Source organism: Nicotiana tomentosiformis, chromosome 9, assembly GCF_000390325.3.
Source record: "Nicotiana tomentosiformis chromosome 9, ASM39032v3, whole genome shotgun sequence".
In the NCBI taxonomy this organism is placed as follows: Eukaryota; Viridiplantae; Streptophyta; class Magnoliopsida; order Solanales; family Solanaceae; genus Nicotiana; species Nicotiana tomentosiformis.
Window position 1 is genome coordinate 15,507,786 of NC_090820.1, and position 20,114 is coordinate 15,527,899.

Sequence of the window (20,114 nt, forward strand, 5' to 3'; positions counted from 1 at the left end):
AGTCAGTGTTTGTTCAAGTTCAACCCAAATAGGTATAAGTCATTCCTCTCTTTCTTCGTTTGTCCTTTTTACTATTTTTCAGTCCTTTTGGTTCTTTGTGAATGTCCGATTTGGTTTAGTCTAAATGTTTAGAGTCATTTTCTGCTTGAATTTATTAGTTTAAATTGCATATTATTTTAATTAGTATGCTTTAGTCAAGGATTGACTCAGTGAATTCACGTTTAGTTTTGTGTTAGTTTATTTGCTGCTAATTTGGTTTAGTTAATTGCTGCGTGTTAATTGTTTATTTTTTGTTAAAGTAAAAATAAAGAACAGTAATTTTGGAATGAATATTGTAAATAAAAAGAAATTAGTAAGCAAAAGAAGACATTAGCTAGGATTTGAGGGGGGCTAAAGGAAATAGAATTATAAGAGAATCATTCTGTTAGGTGGTTGAGATGTTTCTAGAACAGTGCAGTAGGGATTAAAATGCAAAAGAACAAAAGAATTACGTTAAATTTGGGGGTAAAAAGGGATAAATTCAGAAGATACGAGGGCTGAAATAATATCTGAATGGACAGTTGTCCAACAGCTGTCCAATTCAGTTTTAAAAGATGTATTTTCTCCTTATTTTTAGGACTGCATTCCCTAGAATTATTCCCTCACATTTGCCTATATAAGAAACCTCACACTCCCTCACACACAGGCATTATTTTCTGCATATTCACTCACTCAAAAGAACACTGATAGAAGCTGAAATTTGAAAGAAAAGTTCTTAGTATTCAACTTCAAAAAATCAAAAAACAAAAAGGGAAGGAGATACAAAGCTGTTTTCGAATTCTAGCATGTTTGATTGATATTTTCTGGGATCTCAAAAGACTTTCATGCTATTAGGATTGTTGTTTTTGCTGGGTTGGAATCTACTACCTCTGCTTGCCGAACTTGACATCATCTCTTCTACGTTTTTCTTCCTTAACTGATTCATCTCAAAGCCTTTATTTGGCTGTGTTAGATTGTTGCTGCCTTTAGGTATGTAGACTTGTATTCTGCTTTGATTTGTATTTAAGTATGGGCTGTTTTATCTGAAGTTATCTGCTGCATTTATTTAAATTTATTGTTTGTTCGGTTTTTGCACATGAATTGAATGCTTAACTTTAATATAGTAACTACATGAAGGTTTTGTTATTTTCCCTATGAGAAGCATGTTGATTTCAGAGATTTAATGATTAAAAGATGCTAGAAATCCGTTTGTTTCAATTAGAATTCAGTTTATGTGTTATATTAAGAGTTATATACTGCTCAATTTGAGATTGGACTGTTGAAATCTGAGTCTCTTTCTTTTTGTACTAATAAGATGTGCAAGTTTGGATTCGTGTGATCAAAGATGGTCTATCACTGTTGAAAAGTTTTATGCCTAGATTACCTTTGTTTGAATTAATAGTGAATAGTGTTTCAATACTACTGTTTTAGACATGACCCAAATTCTTTTATGTATTAAGTATATGATTGAAACAATATTATTTTTTCATTTGAGTGTTTGCTCACGAAATTAATGGTGTAATTTTGATTTGATGTTGGCATGTGGAGGTTATCATTGGATTTGATTTCCAGTTGATCAAATCCATTGTTGAATAGATTTCGAGTCTAAATCGGACAGTAACAAAGAGAACAAATGCTTATTATAATTGTAATTTAATTAAAAGGCCATTTAGTTGTAATTTGGGTTTCTCTTTGTTTGAACAGTTTCTCTTTAATTCCTGAGTATTTGTTTCTTTTATATATGTTTCGATTCAGTATTATGAGTGTTTAAACAAACACTTCGTTCCATCTTTAATAATCAGAAACCAAAGGAGACTAGGCATCTGAACGTGCACAGTCTCAGTAAAAGACCAAATTGAGTCAATTTGGGCCATAGCCCAACATGTTATCCTAATTTAAAGAGTCCAATGGACTCTGAATTTGTTGATTCCCTAATTGTTGGCATGCCTTCAATAACCTGTCATCTTTAATACCTGCTAACAACGAATTGGTTAGTCATTTTGCAATTTGGTCGCAAATAGATACCTCTTTTGAGTGTTCTTGCACCAATTCAATCTTAGTTAATTAATTATGAGCATCTTTAGACTTTCACTATTGAATCTTACACTCATTCCACAACAAATAATTTTCATAATCCTTGCCTTTTCATGATCATCTCAAATTAGTTTAAATAATTTCAAACATCGGAGTTTGCTTTAGGCGTGCAATTAAATTATCACGGCTATGGGTACGGTTCCTGCGGCATAGTCATGATATATAATTCTCAATTCGGGTGCACATTTCATGTGACCCGACCATAACTTCAAACAATAATAAAATAAACATGTTATAAATTGCGGGTGCATTTTATGTTACGCGATTTGCGATATGTTCAAAAACAACGAGTGCGCGACATCACGACTTGTTCAAAAATTCCATAAATATTAAAGGCGATTAAAAAATGCACAATAGGCTTAAAATATGTAATAAATTAGATAATTAAGCCAATTATTAATAGTTGAGCGACCGTGCTAAAACCACGGAACCCGAAAATGCCTAACACCTTCTCTCGGGTTAATAGAATTCCTTACACGATCTTCTGTGTTCGCGGACCATAAATAGAGTCAAATTTCTTCGATTTGGGATTTAAAATAAATCGGTGACTTGGGACACCATAAATTATTTCAAGTGGCGACTCTGAATTAAATAAATAATCTCATTTCGAATAATGTTACTTTAATTGGAAAAACTCTCTTATCCCTATCCCCTCGGAAAAAAGGAGGTGTGACAGCTCTGGCGACTCTGCTGGGGAACGAACCCAGAATCTCTAGTTCAGGGTTCAGAATTCGAGCTTAGAATAACTGTTATAATTGGCTTTTGTTTATTATCTTATTTTTACGTATTTGGGCCTAATTTGCTAATTGTCGCTTTTTACCGCTTTGATATTGATTGAACTGTGTATAAACTATTACGAAACCCTCTTCTCTCTGAGTCTTCAGAATCTTCTGTATTCCTGGTACGCTGCCCCCCTTCGACTCGAGTTGCCCGCTCGGGTAAGCTAGGTCTAAAACAATACACCCTAGGATTTAAACTTAGAATAACATAGCCTCATGTCGGATCCCTAGTAGGAACGTTTATTTGCATCACGTGCATATTGACTTTGGGGACTCAACACAGGGGTTGGGTCCGTCTAGGACATGTGTACCCAATTTAAAAAGACCATCCTGATGCATCTTACATGCTACTTGCGCATTTGTTTGTGTCGGCTTGCATGTTCATTGGTTTCTAGAATAGGAAAAGAAAAAAAAAGAAAAAAAAGAAAAAAAAAATAGTGAGAGGTAGGTATTTGAAAAATTTTGAAACTCTGTCAAAATTTTGAAAATAAAAGAAAGAAAATAAGCTAATATTTTTTTAAAAAGTCATGTTTCCTCTGTTCCGTCAAAAGTGATCGAACTACGCGAGTTTGATTCTCGCTGGATGTGAGATATATAGGCAAACCTCATCGGTTCCGGTCCCCAATTTTCAAAAATCCAAAAATATTTTTCTTTAATTCCTTCTTTAGGAGTCTTTTCTTAGAAAATCCAAACAAATAAAAAAATAAAAAAACTTTAAACCCAAATATATTTTCTTTGTAGAAGTCTTTCATTCGAAAAAAGAAAACAAATCAAATCAAAATCCAAAAAAATATTTTTTACCTTTTTTTAGAAGTCTTTCTCCCAAAATTCAAAAACAAAAATCAAAATCCAAAAAATTATTTTCTTTCTTTTGAAATTTACAAAAAAAAAAATCAAAATCCAAAAATATTTTCTTTCTTCTTTAGAAGTCTTTCTTTCACCAATTCCCAAAAATAAAAATAAAATAAAATAAAAAATCGAAATCGAAAAAACAATTAAAAATATTTTCATTGCTAGAAGATTTTTCGGATTATTTGTATATGAGTAAACAAAAAGAGTTAGTTTATTTATTTTATTTCTGATCTCCTGAACTACGTAATGATCTGATTCGTGCGCCGTCATGATACGTAGGCAATCCCCATCAGATTCGATCATAGCTATAGACAATCTGAGTGAAAAATAAACCGAAATGATAAAGAAAAGGAGAGAAAAGGAAGGAAAATTGAGTGAACAAGAAAGAAAAAAGAATGAAAACACCAAAAAGAGAAAGGAAACAAAATTAGGATTCGAAATTTGAGAAAAGAGATAGTAAAGCCGGGATGAAACACACAGTTGTAGCAAAAATATTTAGAAACATTTAACTGTCCAGGTGCATTGCATCCCCAATATGCGATTCCATATCTGTCAAATGTCTCAAACTGACAAGGTTGTTGTGTGTGCAAGTTTAGACAGGTCCTGTTTGGTGGTTGGTTTTGTTGGTAATCTAGCTTCCCATCCTTCACAAAATACAAAGGCAGTGTTCCTATGGCCTCCGAAAGTCATCTACCAATTATTGATCCTTCTAAGGATAGTCCGGTATCGGTTATCCCACAGTCAGAATTAGCAGCTGCTGAAGAAAATAGAAGGTTGCGTTGCCGTATGCTAGAGATGTGGGACGCTTGGTCTAATGGCAAAGAACCGCCCAGTACAATCCCCGGGTTTCCTGAACTGCTTCCCAGGACAAGCGGAAACTCCAACGTCCCCATTCCCGTAACCAACCCATTCATCCCGTTTGGGTACCCCCACTATATCAGCTAATTTCACCGGTATGCCTTCTGAGGTTCGCCCCTAGGCACTGTTTTCGGGAGTATCTTCTACAATATTCACCGCACCACCAGTCTCTACTATGGCACAGACAACAGTGCCTAGGCCATGTTTCGAACCGTCAGCTTTCACTTTTCAAGTACCACAATTTCAGCTAGACACAGCTCATGTCACCCCAAACCCCTATCCTCGGCACCCGCAATACGAGTCTCCAGTGGAACAGGAAAGAACGGCAAGAAACTCCGAGCAGGAAGAAATGGCTCGGAAGATGAAAAGTCTTGAACAAAGTCTTAAGAACATGCAAGGCCTGAGTGGCCAAAAGAGTGTCTCGTACTCCTATCTGTGCATGTTTTCTCATGTTCATTTGCCCGTTGGCTTTAAAATGCCAAAATTCAAAAAGTACGATGGGCACGGAGACCGATCGCTCATTTGAAAAGATATTGCAATCAGCTGAGAGGGGCGGGTGGAAAAGAAGAACTTTTGATGGCCTATTTCGAGGAGAGCTTGACGGGAATTGCGTCAGAATGGTACATGGACCGGGACATCTCCCATTGGCATATATGGGACGACTTAGCCCGAGATTTCGTTAGGCAATTTCAATACAATGTTGATATAGCTCCAGATAGGAATTCCCTGACCAATTTCAAGAATAAAACCGCGGTAAGTTTCCGTGAATATGCTATCAAGTGGCATGAGCAAACAGCCAGAGTGAAACCGCCTATGGATGAAACGGAAATGGTCAATATTTTCTTGCAAGCCCAAAAGGCCGATTACTTTCAGAACATGATGTCTGCCATGGGCAAACCTTTTGCAGAGGCCATAAAAATCGGAGAAATGGTAGAAAATAGTTTGAAAACTGGCTGAATCATAAGTCAATCTGCTTTGAGAGCCACCTCCCAATCCATCCAGAACGGCTCGAGAGGTTTAGCAAATCGAAAGAAGAGGGAAGAAGGAGCCATGATGGCTTCAGGTTCGTGAGGCCCTCGTCGATCACGTGATCACTCCTACCTGCCTCCTAGAACCCCACAACATGACTACCCTCATCAAGATGCAGTATAAGCTGTGGCACCTCCTCCCTATGCGGTGATGAATGCCCAACCCTATACACGGCCACAACAGCATTACAACCAAAACCGAGCTCCACTTCCTAGAAATAACCATCCCCACTAAGCTCCATATAACCCCCATCCACTGCAAAACAACTACCAACATGATACACGCCCTCGTGAACCTCCCAGGAGAAACTACTTCACCCATATTGGTGAGTCCTACTCTAGCCTATGTCCAAAATTAATCTAGATGGGTCTATTGCAACCTGTGCCTCCAAACCGGCAAAATCCGGAATCTCCATCATACCGGCCTGGTACTAGGTGTGCCTATCATTCGGGGGAAGATGGTCATGATACGGAGGATTATTGGACTCTCAAGAGGGCAATTGAGAATTTGATAGAACAAAAACGAGTGGTACTGAGGGACGAGGAAGTCCCCAATGTGACTAACAATCCATTACTGGATCACAACAATGGTCCGGTCATTGGAATGATTTGTGATGATAAAGAGTTTGATTCAGCCTTAAAAGCCATCATTGCCATTGCCGATTCAGAGGCAAAACCCAAAGCAGCGGCAAAACAAGTCAAAAATAAGAAGAAAATCACTCAAATCCATCAAGTTGCAGAAAAAGTTGTAGAAGCAAATACTGGGGCAGCACCTGCTAAGGAAAGAACAGCTCATGTTGAACACTCCCAAAAGATTTGAGCAGAGGAAATCACACTAAATGTGCCAAAGTTGTATGTGCCAAAAGGGACTTATGTGGTGCGGGGGGCGGTAATTTCACCAAGGCCGACTGAGCCTGTGGTTATTAGCCGCGCACCGCAGAGCCCTATGAGAGACCCCACTGCAGTCCCCTGGAATTATAGCAAAACAATGGTTATTTACAAAGGGAAAGATATTATGGGAGAGGTGAACGAAATGAACCAATCTAGGAAGTACCACAACCCAGAAGAGCTAAAGAAGTTAAAACTGAACAATGATAAACAATTTCCGCCCAAGAAGCCTGTGAGCGCTGAAGAAGCAAAAGAAGTTTTCCGAAAAATGAAAACTTCGGAATATGCCATAGTTGATCAACTCCGAAAGACTCCTTCCTGGGTTTCATTTTTATCCCCGTTATTGAGCTCAAATGAACATCAAAAGGTACTTTTTAAAACATTGAACGAGGCATATGTCCCGGTTGAAACTTCAGTTGAACAGTTGGAGAGAATGGCAGAACGATTCTTCGAAGTCAACAGGATTTCTTTCAGCCGCGATGATTTGCCCCCATAGGGAGATGCCCACAACAAAGCCCTTCACTTGACTGTCAAATGCGAAGGTTATTATGTGAAGATAGTCATGCTAGATGGCGGTCCGGGGTCTACATTTTCCCCCTCTCTACGCTCTAAGGGATGGAAATTGGAACAGAAAGAATTCGACCAAACAATGTTTGTGTGCGCGCTTTTGATGGTGTCAAGCGAGACGCAATAGGGGAAATTGATTTGATTTTGACCATTGGCCCTGTGGACTTCGAAGTGACTTTCCAGGTTTTGTACATGGATACTTCATATAATTTTCTCCTAGGAAGACCATGGATTCATGTTGCAGGAGTTGTGCCCTCCACTCTCTATCAAATGGTCAAATTTGAGTATGAAAACCAAGAAATTGTTGTCCATGGGGAGGATGAACAGTCCATTTACAGGGACCCTTCAGTCCCGTGTCTCGAAGCTAGAGAAGGAAGTGAGCACATTATCTACCAAGCCTTCGAAATTGTGGTCGCCGACCAATGCGAAGAAGGGGCCCCGTTCCCTCAACCTTGCTTACCTAGTGCCTGGGTCATGGTCGCCACTAAAATGATTAGACATGGGCACAAGCCCGAAAAAGGGCTCAGGGTATCTCTACAAGGCATCACAGAGCCCATCGCTTCGATCATTAATGAGAAGTTCTTCAGCGCAGGTTTCCGAGCTACAGAGGCCGATAGAAAATGGGCTGATGAGTGCAAGAAAAATGGGTGGGTCCTTCTCCAACCTGTTCCGCATCTCGCCAAGTCATTCGTTAAACCCAAATATGCGGAAGAAGAAGAAGAAGAAGAAGAAGAAGAGGCCTTCACGGCCAAAGAGATTGAGGATATTTGTGAAGCCATGAAATAAATGCTATACGAGTCCCACATGGCCCAGCCGGGGGAAGGCACGAGCACTGCTGAGGTGTTGTACATGGGACCAAATGCCAAGCTTCACAATTGGAAGGCTACCCCATTTCCTGTCAGGCGGGAATCCCGGTAGTCCAGTCTTTCTATCTTTTCTACATTACGAGTTATTTCAGGGTGTAACTCGAATATTTTTTATTTTATTGTCTTTTGATTTCGATGTAAACCCTCTTATATTCAATTCAATGAAATGAAATCAATATTTCATCGTCAATGGATGTCTCCTTTTTCTTTATTCTGATTCTGCTATTTTTCTTTTTGTTTTTTTCAGTTCTAATAATGCAGACTTAAATAACATGACATGCTTGCGGACTTCATGCCCAGATCCTAAAATGTTGTCTAACTGTGAAATAATGAATCAAGAACTGGAATATGATGAAGATGAGGCTTTTGGGGAAATAAATCGAGAAATGGAACAATTTGAGAATAAGCCTAAGCCAAACTTAAATGAAATTAAGCCAATTAATTTGGGTAGTCCAGAAGAGGGTCGGGAAACCATGATAAGCATTCACGCCGATGAAAGAACTAAAGAAGCATTGATCCGACATTTGTTTGAATTCAAAGACATGTTTGCATGGTCCTATGACGATATGCTAGGGCTGAGTGTCGATTTGGTGGTGCATAAATTGCCAACTTATCCCGGTTATCCACCCATCCAACAAAAGCAGAGAAAGTTTAAAACGGACATCAGTGATAAGATCAAAGAAGAAGTCACCAAATAATTGAAAGCTGGTGTGATCCGAGTAGTCCGATACACCACCTGGTTGGCTAATATGGTCACAATGCCAAAGAAAGTCGGGAAAACCCGAGTGTGTGTTGATTATCGGGATTTAAACAAAGCAAGCCCCAAGGACAACTTCCCATTGCCAAACATCCACATTCTTATTGACAATTGTGCCAAACATGAGATATAATCTTTCGTGGATTGTTATGCTGGATATCACCAGGTTCTGCTGGATGAAGAAGACGCAGAAAAGACGGCTTTCACCACACCTTGGGGCACTTACTTTTACATGGTCATGCCATTTGGTCTGAAGAACACCGAGACAACCTACATGAGAGCTATGACTGCCTTCTATGACATGATACACCAGGAAATTGAGGTGTATGTAGATGATGTGATCATTAAATCCAGAACGCAAGAAGACCATGTGCAGGATTTGAGAAAGTTCTTTGAGCGTCTGCGCAGGTATGACTTGAAATTGAATCCAGCTAAATGTGCATTCAGAGTTCCATCTGGGAAACTTCTGGGGTTTATAGTTAGTCGGTGGGGTATCGAGCTAGATCCAACAAAGATAAAGTTTATTCGGGATTTGCCACCTCCGAGAACCAAGAAAGAGGTCATGAGTCTACTGGGAAGATTGAATTACATCAGCAAGTTCATTTCTCAGCTTACTACCACGTGTGTGCCCATATTTAAGTTGCTGAAGAAAGATGAAGTGATCAAATGGACAGATGAATGTCAAGAGGCTTTGGATAAGATCAAAGAATATCTGTCAAATCTGCCAGTGTTGGTTCCACCCGAGCTAGGAAGACCTTTGTTCTTGTATCTAACAGTCTTGGAAAATTCCTTCGGTTGTGTCCTGGGGCAACATGATGTGACCGGGAAAAGAGAGCAGTCCATATACTACTTGGGCAATAAGTTTACCAGTTATGAATCCAAGTATACTTTGTTGGAAAGAACTTGTTGCGCCCTAACTTAGGTTAAACCAATGCCCACCGGAAGGTTACCAAAATGGCAAACCCTACTCACTGAGTTCGACATTGTCTATGTCACCCGCACGGCGATGAAAGATCAAGCCTTGGCGGATCATCTAGATGAGAACCCGGTTGATGATGAATACCAACCCCTAAGTACATACTTTTTGGACGAGGAAGTAAACTCAGTTGAAATAATTTCAGAGGACACAAATGCTAGGAAAATGTTCTTTGATGGAGCTGTAAATGCAAAAGGTGTCGGGATTGAGGCAATTTTGATTTCGCCCACTGGTCAGCACTATCCGGCCACAGCCCGACTTCGGTTTTTCTGTACAAACAACACTGCTGAGTATGAAGCTTGCATCATGGGCATGAACATGGCAGTTGATTTGGATGTTGAGGAGTTGTTAATCATGGGAGATTCTGACTTAATTATCCAGCAAGCTCAGGGCGAATGGGAAACTCGAGACATCAAGCTTATCCCATACAGGCAACATGTGGAAGATCTTAGCAAACAGTTCAAGTCCGTCGAGTTCAGGTATATTCCTCGATTCCACAACGAGTTAGCTGATGCATTAGCTACTTTGGCCTCAATGTTGCCGTATTCAGGCAACGTCCATATTGACCCGCTGGAAATCCAAATTCGAGAATAATATCAAAAGGTTTTTAAAAACAAAGGAATATCCTGAACAGGCCAGTGGAGATCAAAAGAGAACTATCAGAAGGCTTGCCAGCAGTTTCTTCTTGAGCAGAGATGTCTTGTACAAAAGAACTCCAGATTTGAATCTTTTGAGGTGCGTAGATGCCCGGGAAGCTGAAAAGATCATGAACGAAGTACATTCAGGAGTATGCGAGCCTCATATAGACGGATATGTCCTTACAAAGAAAATCCTTTGGTCAGGTTATTACTGTATGACCATGGAAAAGGATTGCTTCAGTTTTGTCCGGAAATGCCATCAGTGTCAGATACACAGTGACCCAATTCATGCACCGCCTTCATAGTTGCATCCTATGTCAGCACCTTTGTCGTTCGTTGCCTGGGGTATGGATGTCATTGGGCCAATCGAGCTGAAAGCTTCTAATGGGCACAGATTCATCTTGGTTGCCATTGATTATTTCACAAAGTGGGTTGAAGCAGTCACTTTCAAAGCCGGCACCAAGAAAGCGGTAGTGGACTTCATGCATTCCAATATTATTTGTAATTTTGGTATTCCTAAAACTATCATTACAGACAATGTTGCAAATCTGAACAGCCACTTGATGAGGGAGGTATGCGAACAATTTAAGATTACGCATTGTAACTCTACCCCTTATCGGCCCAAAGCTAATGGCGTCGTTGAAGCTGTAAACAAGAATATCAAGAAGATCCTCAGGAAAATTCTAGACAGTGGCATGAAAAGCTGCATTTTGCATTATTGGGACATCGCACAACCGTGTGCACATCAGTTGGGGACACGTCCTATTTATTGGTTTATGGCACTAAAGCCGTAATACCTGCAGAAGTTGAGATTCCCTCTTTTCGAATCATTGTTGAAGCTGAGATTCAGGATGATGAATGGGTCAAGACCCGGTTGGAACAATTAACTATGATTGATGAAAAGCGGATGGCCGCAGTTTTCCACGGGCAGTTGTACCAACAAAGAATGGCCCGTGCCTACAACAAGAAAGTGCGACCCAGGAAATTTAAAGTGGGGCAACTCGTTTTGAGACGTATTCTCCCACATCATAAAGAAGCAAAAGGAAAATTTGCTCCAAATTGGAAAGGTCCTTACATTATAAGAAACGTTTTGCCGAGGAGAGCGCTGTATTTGGAAGATATCGGAGGAAATGACCCAGAAGCAGTTGTCAATTCAGATACGGTCAAAAGGTATTACATTTGACCTTTCACGCAATTCTAACATGCTCCGATTGGGATGACGAAGGTTTTTATTCTCGCTATCCAAACACTACCAACCCTTGCAAACACCTTTGAGCCGGTTCCCTTTCTTTGATTACCCTCTTTGGAACCTAAAAGTTATCATAAAAAAAGAAAGAAAAAAAAGAAGAAGAAAAAAATATAAGTTCTTTGAACAACGTTCGACTTGATTCCGAAAGGATACGTAGACAGCCTCTCTCTGGGGTTCTGTCACACCAAAACAAAAATCCACATTTCCCCAAAGTTGAATCTGGGGTAGAAGTTACAACGATTCCGCGATGGTTTCGCCTGAAAGGTTTCAAAGTTGTAACTCAATCCAAATCCTTCTTACCCAAATCCTTTTCAAGTCCTTCTGATCAATCGGCAAAGAGATTCAAAATGGGAGGATACAGTTACTTGGAGTTGATACAACAAAATGAGAGAAATAAAATGAGAGAGTCTTATCAGTGAAAACCCTCACGGGCACCGTAAGACGATGGTAAGCAGAGAAATTCGAAAATGAGAGAGGCTTGTTAGTAAAAATTTGCAAAGAGCACTATAAGGCGATGGTGAGAAGAGAAAAGAGAGAGGTCAGCTTGTGAAAACCCGTAAAGGGCACCACTGATCGAAAAGAGGATCCTCAGAGTTACAGGCATCGACACAGTCCTGGGCAATGTTTGCCAGTCTCGAGGGAAGAGTTATGATGAATTTCTGAGAGTTGGATGGTTTACACAGATCAGGCATCCAGTCCAAGAGGCATATCATGTTCATTGAAGTCTGTATACACTCCAGATAAGTCCTTCTTTCTTTTCCCCGAAAGGGATACCTCTCATCTAAATTCATTTGTCCATTCCATTGTTTGCTTTTCTTTGAATCCTTTTCGGTTTAACTATGTTCCAAAACTAAGACAAAGAAGGGACGACAAGACTGATTTATAGGGTTCTCACTTGATACAAGCCAGAATGCAAAAGAAATGTCACCTAATCTCGGCAGGGGCATCAAGTCGACTCCAACTGGCCATGTTGGCCGATGCTTCGAAATCAAAAATTGTTGAAAGAGGAAATTCAAAGTCAAATTCCCACAAGGGAAAAATAAAAGTTGAAAAGATTAATTCTCACGTGACTAACCATCATGGCAACGTCCGAAAAAGCCAGAGGTTCTCCGACGTTAGAAATATAATCGGTATTCAGGAAACAATTGGTTGCAGCTGAAAGGGACGAGACCAAGTGAGTGAAAAAATCAAGGCTACAAAACCAACCATCGTTTCAAACTAACAAATTGTTCTTTGTTTGAAAAAAACAAAAAACATGTGCAATCCAAAAGCAACATTGCAAGAAGCAGGTGCAACCAAAAAGAAACTGCGTAAGGGCTAGAAACATATTTGCAGCAATAACTCCAAAAAGGGAAGTCTCTTCCAAAATTCTTTCCCGCATTTACTCATTCTCTGAAATAAAAAAAAAATGATAGATGAAAATGATTTATTTTTTTAAAAAAAAAAAGAGTTCAAATCATGGTAGTATAGGGTCTCCAATCCCTAGCTGCGTTTTTCCAACATATGGAACTCACTCCCTAATTGATTTTATTTTAGACATAGGGTCTCCACTCCCTAGTCTCTTTCCCAACATAGGGTCTTCATTCCCTAGTTGATGATTTTCGAACACAGGGTCTCCACTCCCTAGTTGATGTTTTATTTTAGACATAGGGTCTTCACTCCCTAGTCTCTTTTCCAACATAGGGTCTCCACTCTCTAGTTGATAATTTTTCAATATAGGGTCTTCACTCCCTAGTTGATAATTTTCCAACATAAGGTCTCCACTCCCTAATCGTTTTTCCAACATAGGGTCTCCACTCCCTAGTTGATACTTTTTAGACATAGGATCTCCACTCCTTAGTCGGTTTTCCAACATAGGGTCTCCACTCCCTAGTTGATGATTTTTAGACATAGGGTCTCCACTCCCTAGTCGCTTTTCCAACATAGGGTCTCCACTCCCTAGTTGATGATTTTTAGACATAAGATCTCCACTCCTTAGTCTCTTTTCCAACATAGGGTCTCCTCCAAAATTCTTTCCCGTATTTACTCATTCTTTGAAATAAAAAAATAAAAAAAAATAAAAAAAATGATAGATGAAAATGATTTTTTTTATTTTAAAAAAAAGAGTTCAAAATCATGGTAGTATAGGGTCTCCAATCCCTAGCTGCGTTTTTCCAACATAGGGAATTCACTCCCTAATTAATTTTATTTTAGACATAGGGTCTCCACTCCCTATTCTCTTTCCCAACATAGGGTCTCCATTCCCTAGTTGATGATTTTCGAACACAGGGTCTCCACTCCCTAGTTGATGTTTTATTTTAGACATAGGGTCTTCACTCCCTAGTCTCTTTTCCAATATAGGTTCTCCACTCTCTAGTTGATGATTTTCCAATATAGGGTCTTCACTCCCTAGTTGATGATTTTCCAACATAGGGTCTCCACTCCCTAGTCGTTTTTCCAACATAAGGTCTCCACTCCCTAGTTGATGCTTTTTAGACATAGGATCTCTACTCCTTAATCGTTTTTCCATCATAGGGTCTCCACTCCCTAGTTGATGATTTTTAGACATAGGGTCTCCAGTCCCTAGTCGTTTTTCCAACATAGGGTCTCCACTCCCTAGTTGATGATTTTTAGACATAGGGTCTCCACTCCCTAGTCACATTTCAAACATAGGGTCTCCACTCCCTAGTTGATGATATTTTAGACATAGGGTCTCCACTCCCTAGTCTCTTTTCCAACATAGGTTCTCCATTCCCTAGTTGATGATTTTCCAACATAGGGTCTACACTTCCTAGTTGATGATTTTTAGACATAGGGTCTTCACTCCCTAGTTGATGATTTTCCAGCATAGGGTCTCCACTCCCTAGTTGATAATTTTTAGACATAGGATCTCCACACCCTAGTCGCTTTTCCAACATAGGGTCTCCACTCCCTAGTTGATGATTTTTAGACATAGGGTCTCCACTCCCTAGTTGATGATTTTCCAACAGAGGGTCTCCACTACCTAGTTGATGATATTTTAGACATAGGGTCTCCACTCCCTAGACTCTTTTCCAGCATAGGGTCTCCACTCCCTAGTTGATAATTTTATAACATAGGGTCTCCACTCCCTAATTGATGATTTTTAGACATTGGGTATCCACTCCTTACTCTCTTTTCCAACATAGGGTCTCAACTCCCTAGTTGTTGATTTTTAGACATAGGATCCCTACTCTTTAGTCGCTTTTCCAACATAGGGTCTCCACTCCCTACTTGATGATTTTTCAACATATGGTCTCAACTCCCTAGTCGTTTTTCCAACATATGGTCTCCACTCCCTAGTTGATGATTTTTAGACATAGGGTCTCCACTCCCTAGTCGTTTTTCCAACATAGGGTCTCTACTCCCTAGTTGATGATTTTTTAGACATATGGTCTCCACTCCCTAGTCTCTTTTCCAACATAAGGTCCTCACTCTCTAGTTGCTTTAATTTTTGATATAGGGTATCCTCTCCCTAGTCGCTTTTCCAACATAGGGTCTCCACTCCCTAGTTGATAATTTTTAGACATAGGGTCTCCACTTCCTAGTCGCTTTTCCAACATAGGGTCTCCATTCCCTAGTTGATGATTTTTAGACATAAGGTTTCCACTCCCTAGTCTCTTTCCCAACATAGGGTCTCCACTCCCTAGTTGATGATTTTCCAATATAAGGTCTCCACTCCCTAGTTGATGATATTTTAGATATAGAGTCTCCACTCCCTAGTCTCTTTTCCAGCATAAGGCCTCCACTCCCTAGTTGATGATTTTCCAACATAGGGTCTCCACTCCTTAGTTGATGATTTTTAGACATAGGGTCTCCACTCCCTAGTCGCTTTTCCAACATAGGGTCTCTACTACCTAGTTGATACTTTTTAGATATAGGATCTCCACTCCTTAGTCGTTTTTCTAACATAGGGTCTCCACTCCCTAGTTGATGATTTTTAGACATAGGGTCTCCACTCCCTAGTCACTTTTCCAACATAGGGTCTCCACTCCCTAGTTGATGATTTTTTAGACATATGGTCTCCTCTCCCTAGTCGCTTTTCCAACATAAGGTCCCTACTCCCTAGTTTGTTTCAGTTTTGATATAGGTTATCCACTCCCTAATCTCTGTTTTCTCAGGGTATACCAATCCTGACCTTTTATTGCTTTCAACAATGAAGTAGTATAGAGTTTTGTTACCAATAACTCACGAAAGTTTCCTAGTGAAAACTGGGGTAGAAAAATTTTATTCGTTTGTTTGTTTTTGGTGTCTGAGCAGGTTTTTACCTCGAGGCACATGGTTCGAGATGACCAAAAATAAGTCTCAATCCAAAATAAAGAAAAGAAATAGAAAGAAGTGAACTCAAAGTGCAGGAGTGGAGTAAAGATGTGGACTGCCCAAGACATGATTGAACTCACAAGCTTTGCATGTCCCGCCTTGATCCGAAAGGTTGAAGAAGAATGAACCAGCACTTGCAGCTAACAAGCATCAAGATTCAGATCCGAGTCTGCATGAAGAACCAGCCAAGACTCAAGATCAAGCTTCAGAAGACCTATAAATAGGAATCTTGTAACTCGTAGCTGGCAGGCTTAGTTAGTCTTTTTTATTTTTTATTTTGGTGTAATAAAGAGCTTAGCAAATAGTAACACCAGCAACAGCAGTGAAATCACAGTTTCATGGTAGTCCCAGCTACCAAAATTCCCAGAACTACACTGACATGATTCCTTTATAGCCAAGGATATGTAGGCAACCTTCGAAGCAAGGTTCACTTTCAAATGGACTGTCAAACGGGCAAAAATCGCTCGTAATTACTCACTTTATCTTTGCCCGAAAACTCTTCATGTTTCCGAGCAAAGAGGAGCAGCTGCTAGCACGTGATTTTTACCCTACAAAAAATACTCCTACAAAATTCACAAAAATAGATTTGTTTTAATTATTTTAATTTTTATAGAATTTTAGGAATTTCTTGTTAATTGTCGTCTGCATTTAGTTGCACATTTAATATTTTAAAATTATAAGAAAATATCAAAAAATGTTTAGTTCTTCATTGTATAGCATTTTAGATCTTAATTGTATTTAGAATCTAATTACATGAATTAATTGCATTATTAAACAAATATCACAAAAATACCATAGGCTCTTATATTTTTAGCTTTTAGTTTTAAATTATTTATTTTTTTCATTAGTCTTAGGTTAATTAATTATTTAAATATTAGAAAAAGTGAGTAGATTAATTTTGTAAATTAGAGTTAAGTTAGAATTTAATTAGGATTTTTAATCAAATTTGTAGAATTTAAAATGAAAGAAAACAAGGAAAAGATGAGGTTTTTCAGTCCTCTTGGTTCTTTGTGAATGTCCGATTTGGTTTAATCTAAATGTTTAGAGTCAGTTTCTACTTGAATTGATTAGTTTAAATTGAATATTATTTTAATTAGCATGCTTTAGTCAAGGATTGACTCGGTGGATTCACGTTTAGTTTTGTGTTGGTTTATTTGCTGTTAATTTGGTTTAGTTAATTGGTGCGTGTTAATTGTTTATTTTTTATTAAAGTAAAAACAAAGAGCAGTAATTTTGGAGTGAATATTATAAATAATGGGGTAAAAGAAATTGGTAAACAAAAGAAGACATTAGCTAGGATTTGAGGGGGGCTAAAGGAAATAGAATTATAAGAGAATCATTCTGTTAGGTAGTTGAGATATTTTTAGAACAGTGCAGTAGGGATTAAAATGCAAAAGAACAAAGGAATTAGGTCAAATTTGGGGGTAAAAAGGGGTAAATTCAGAAGATACAAGGGCTGAAAAAATATCTGAATGGACAGTTGTCCAACAGCTGTCCAATTCAGTTTTAAAAGATGTCTTTTCTCCTTATATTTAGGGACTGCATTCCCCAGAATTATTCCCTCACATTTGCGTATATAAGAGACCTCACACTCCCGCACACACAGGCATTATTTTCTGCATATTCACTCACTCAAAAGAATACTGATAAAAGCTGAAATTTGAAAGAAAAGTTCTTAGTATTCAACTTCAAAAAATCAAAAAGAAAGGGGGGGGAGGAGGAGATACAAAATTGTTTTCGAATTCTAGCATGTTTGATTGATATTTTCTGGGATCTGAAAGGACTTTCATGCTATTAGGATTGCTGTTTTTGCTGGGTTGGAATCTGTTGCCTCTGCTTGCCGAACTTGACATCATCTCTACTTCGTTTTTCCTCCTTAACTGATTCATCTCAAAGCCTTTATTTGGCTGTGTTAGATTATTGCTGTCTTTAGGTATGTAGACTTGTATTCTGCTTTGATTTGTATTTAAGCATGGGCTGTTTTATCTGAAGTTATCTGCTGCATTTGTTTAAATTTATTGTTTGTTTGGTTTTTGCACATGAATTGAATGCTTAGCTTTAATATAGTAACTAAATGAAGGTTATGTTATTTTGCCTATGAGAAACATGTTGATTTCGGAGATTTAATGACTAAAAGATGCTGGAAATCCGCTTGTTACAATTAGAATTCAGTTTATGTGTCGTATTAATAGTTATATACTGCTCAATTTGAGATTGGAATGTTAAAATCTGAGTCTTTTTCTTTTTGTGCTAATAAGATGTGCAAGTTTGGATTCGTGTGATCAAAGATGGTCTCTCACTGTTGAAGAATTTTATGCCTAGATTACCTTTATTTGAATTGATAGTGAATAGTGTTTCAATACTACTATTTTAGACATGACCCAAATTCTTTTACGTATTAAGTATATGATTGAAACAATATTATTTCTTCATTTGAGTGTTGGCTCACGAAATTAATGGTGTAATTTTGATTTGATGTTGGCATGTGGAGGTTGTCATTGGATTTGATCACCAGTTGATCAAATCCATTGTTGGATAGATTTCGAGTACAAATCGGGCAGTAACAAAGAGAACAAATGCTTATTATAGTTGTAATTTAATTGAAAGGCCATTTAGTTGTAATTTGGGTTTCTCTTTGTATGAACAGTTTCTCTTTAATTCCTGAGTATTTGTTTCTTTTATATATGTTTCGATTCAGTATTATGAATGTTTAAACAAATGCTTCATTCCATCTTTAATAATCAGAAATCAAAGGAGACCAGGCATCTGAACATGCACAGTCTCAGTAAAAACCAAATTGAGTCAATTTGGGCCATAGCCCAACATGTTATCCTAATTTAAAGAGTCCAATGGACTCTGAATTTGTTGGTTCCCTAATTGTTGGCATGCCTTCAATAACCTGTCATCTTTAATACCTGCTAACAACGAATTGGTTAGTCATTTTGTAATTTGGTCGCAAATAGATACTCTTTTGAGTGTTATTGCACCAATTCAATCTTAGTTAATTAATTATGAGCATCTTTAGACTTTCACTATCGAATCTTACACTCATTCCACAACAAATAATTTTCATAATCCCTGCCTTTTCACAATCATCTCAAATTAGTTTAAATAATTTTAAATATCGGAGTTTGTTTTAGGCGCGCAATTAAATTATCACGGCTATGGGTACGGTTCCTGTGACATAGTCGTGATACATAATTCCCAATTCGGGTGCACATTTTATGTGACCCGACCATAACTTCAAACAATAATAAAATAAACATGTTGTAAACTGCGGGTGCATTTCATGTGACGCGATTTGCGATGTGTTCAAAAACAACGAGTGCGCGACATCGCGACTTGTTCAAAAATTACATAAATATTAAAGGCAGTTAAAAAATGTACAATAGGCTTAAAACATGTAATAAATTAGATAATTAAGCCAATTATTAATTGTTGAGCGACCGTGCTAAAACCACGAAATCCGGGAATGCCTAATACCTTCTCTCGGGTTAACAGAATTCCTTACCCGGTCTTCTGTGTTCGCAGATCATAAATAGAGTCAAATTTCCTCGATTTGGAATTTAAAATAAACCGGTGACTTGGGACACTATAAATTATTCCAAGTGGCGACTCTGAATTAAATAAATAATCTCATTTCGAATAATGTCACTTTAATTGGAAAAACTCTCATATCCCTATCCCCTCGGAAAAAAGGAGGTGTAACAGCTCTGGCGACTCTGCTGGGGAACGAACCCAGAATCTCTGGTTCAAGGTTCAGGGTTCAGAATTCGAGCTTAGAATAACTATTATAATTGGCTTTTGTTTATTATCTTATTTTTACGTATTTGGGCCTAATGTGCTAATTGTCACTTTTTACCGCTTTAATATTGATTGAACTGTGTATAAACTATTACGAAACCCTCTTCTCTCTGAGTCTTCTGAATCTTCTGGGAAGCGTACGCTTCGCGTGGCTTCTTTTTTGTTAGAGTCATATCCTAATTTTAGAACGTGGTACGGACAAGTTGCAAAGCCGGTGAAGCTTCTGTATTCCCGGTACGCTGCCCCCCCTCGACTCGAGTTGTCCGCTCGGGTAAGCCAAGTCTAGAACAATACACCCTAAAATTTAAACTTAGAATAACATAGCCTCATGCCGGATCCCTAGTAGGAACGTTTGTTTGCATCACGTACATATTGACTTTGGGGACTCAACACAGGGGTTGGGTCCGTCTAGGACATGTGTAC

At 38.6% G+C, this 20,114-nt stretch overlaps 1 long non-coding RNA gene across 1 annotated transcript; it reads left to right on the top strand.

The window, feature by feature from the left end:
* The first annotated feature begins 708 nt into the window (after positions 1 to 708).
* Positions 709 to 16,061, top strand: LOC138899508 (uncharacterized). The gene is made up of 2 exons (XR_011411204.1): positions 709 to 1,008; positions 15,828 to 16,061. It is a non-coding gene; the product is annotated as an uncharacterized lncRNA (long non-coding RNA).
* Positions 16,062 to 20,114: the final 4,053 nt, after the last annotated feature.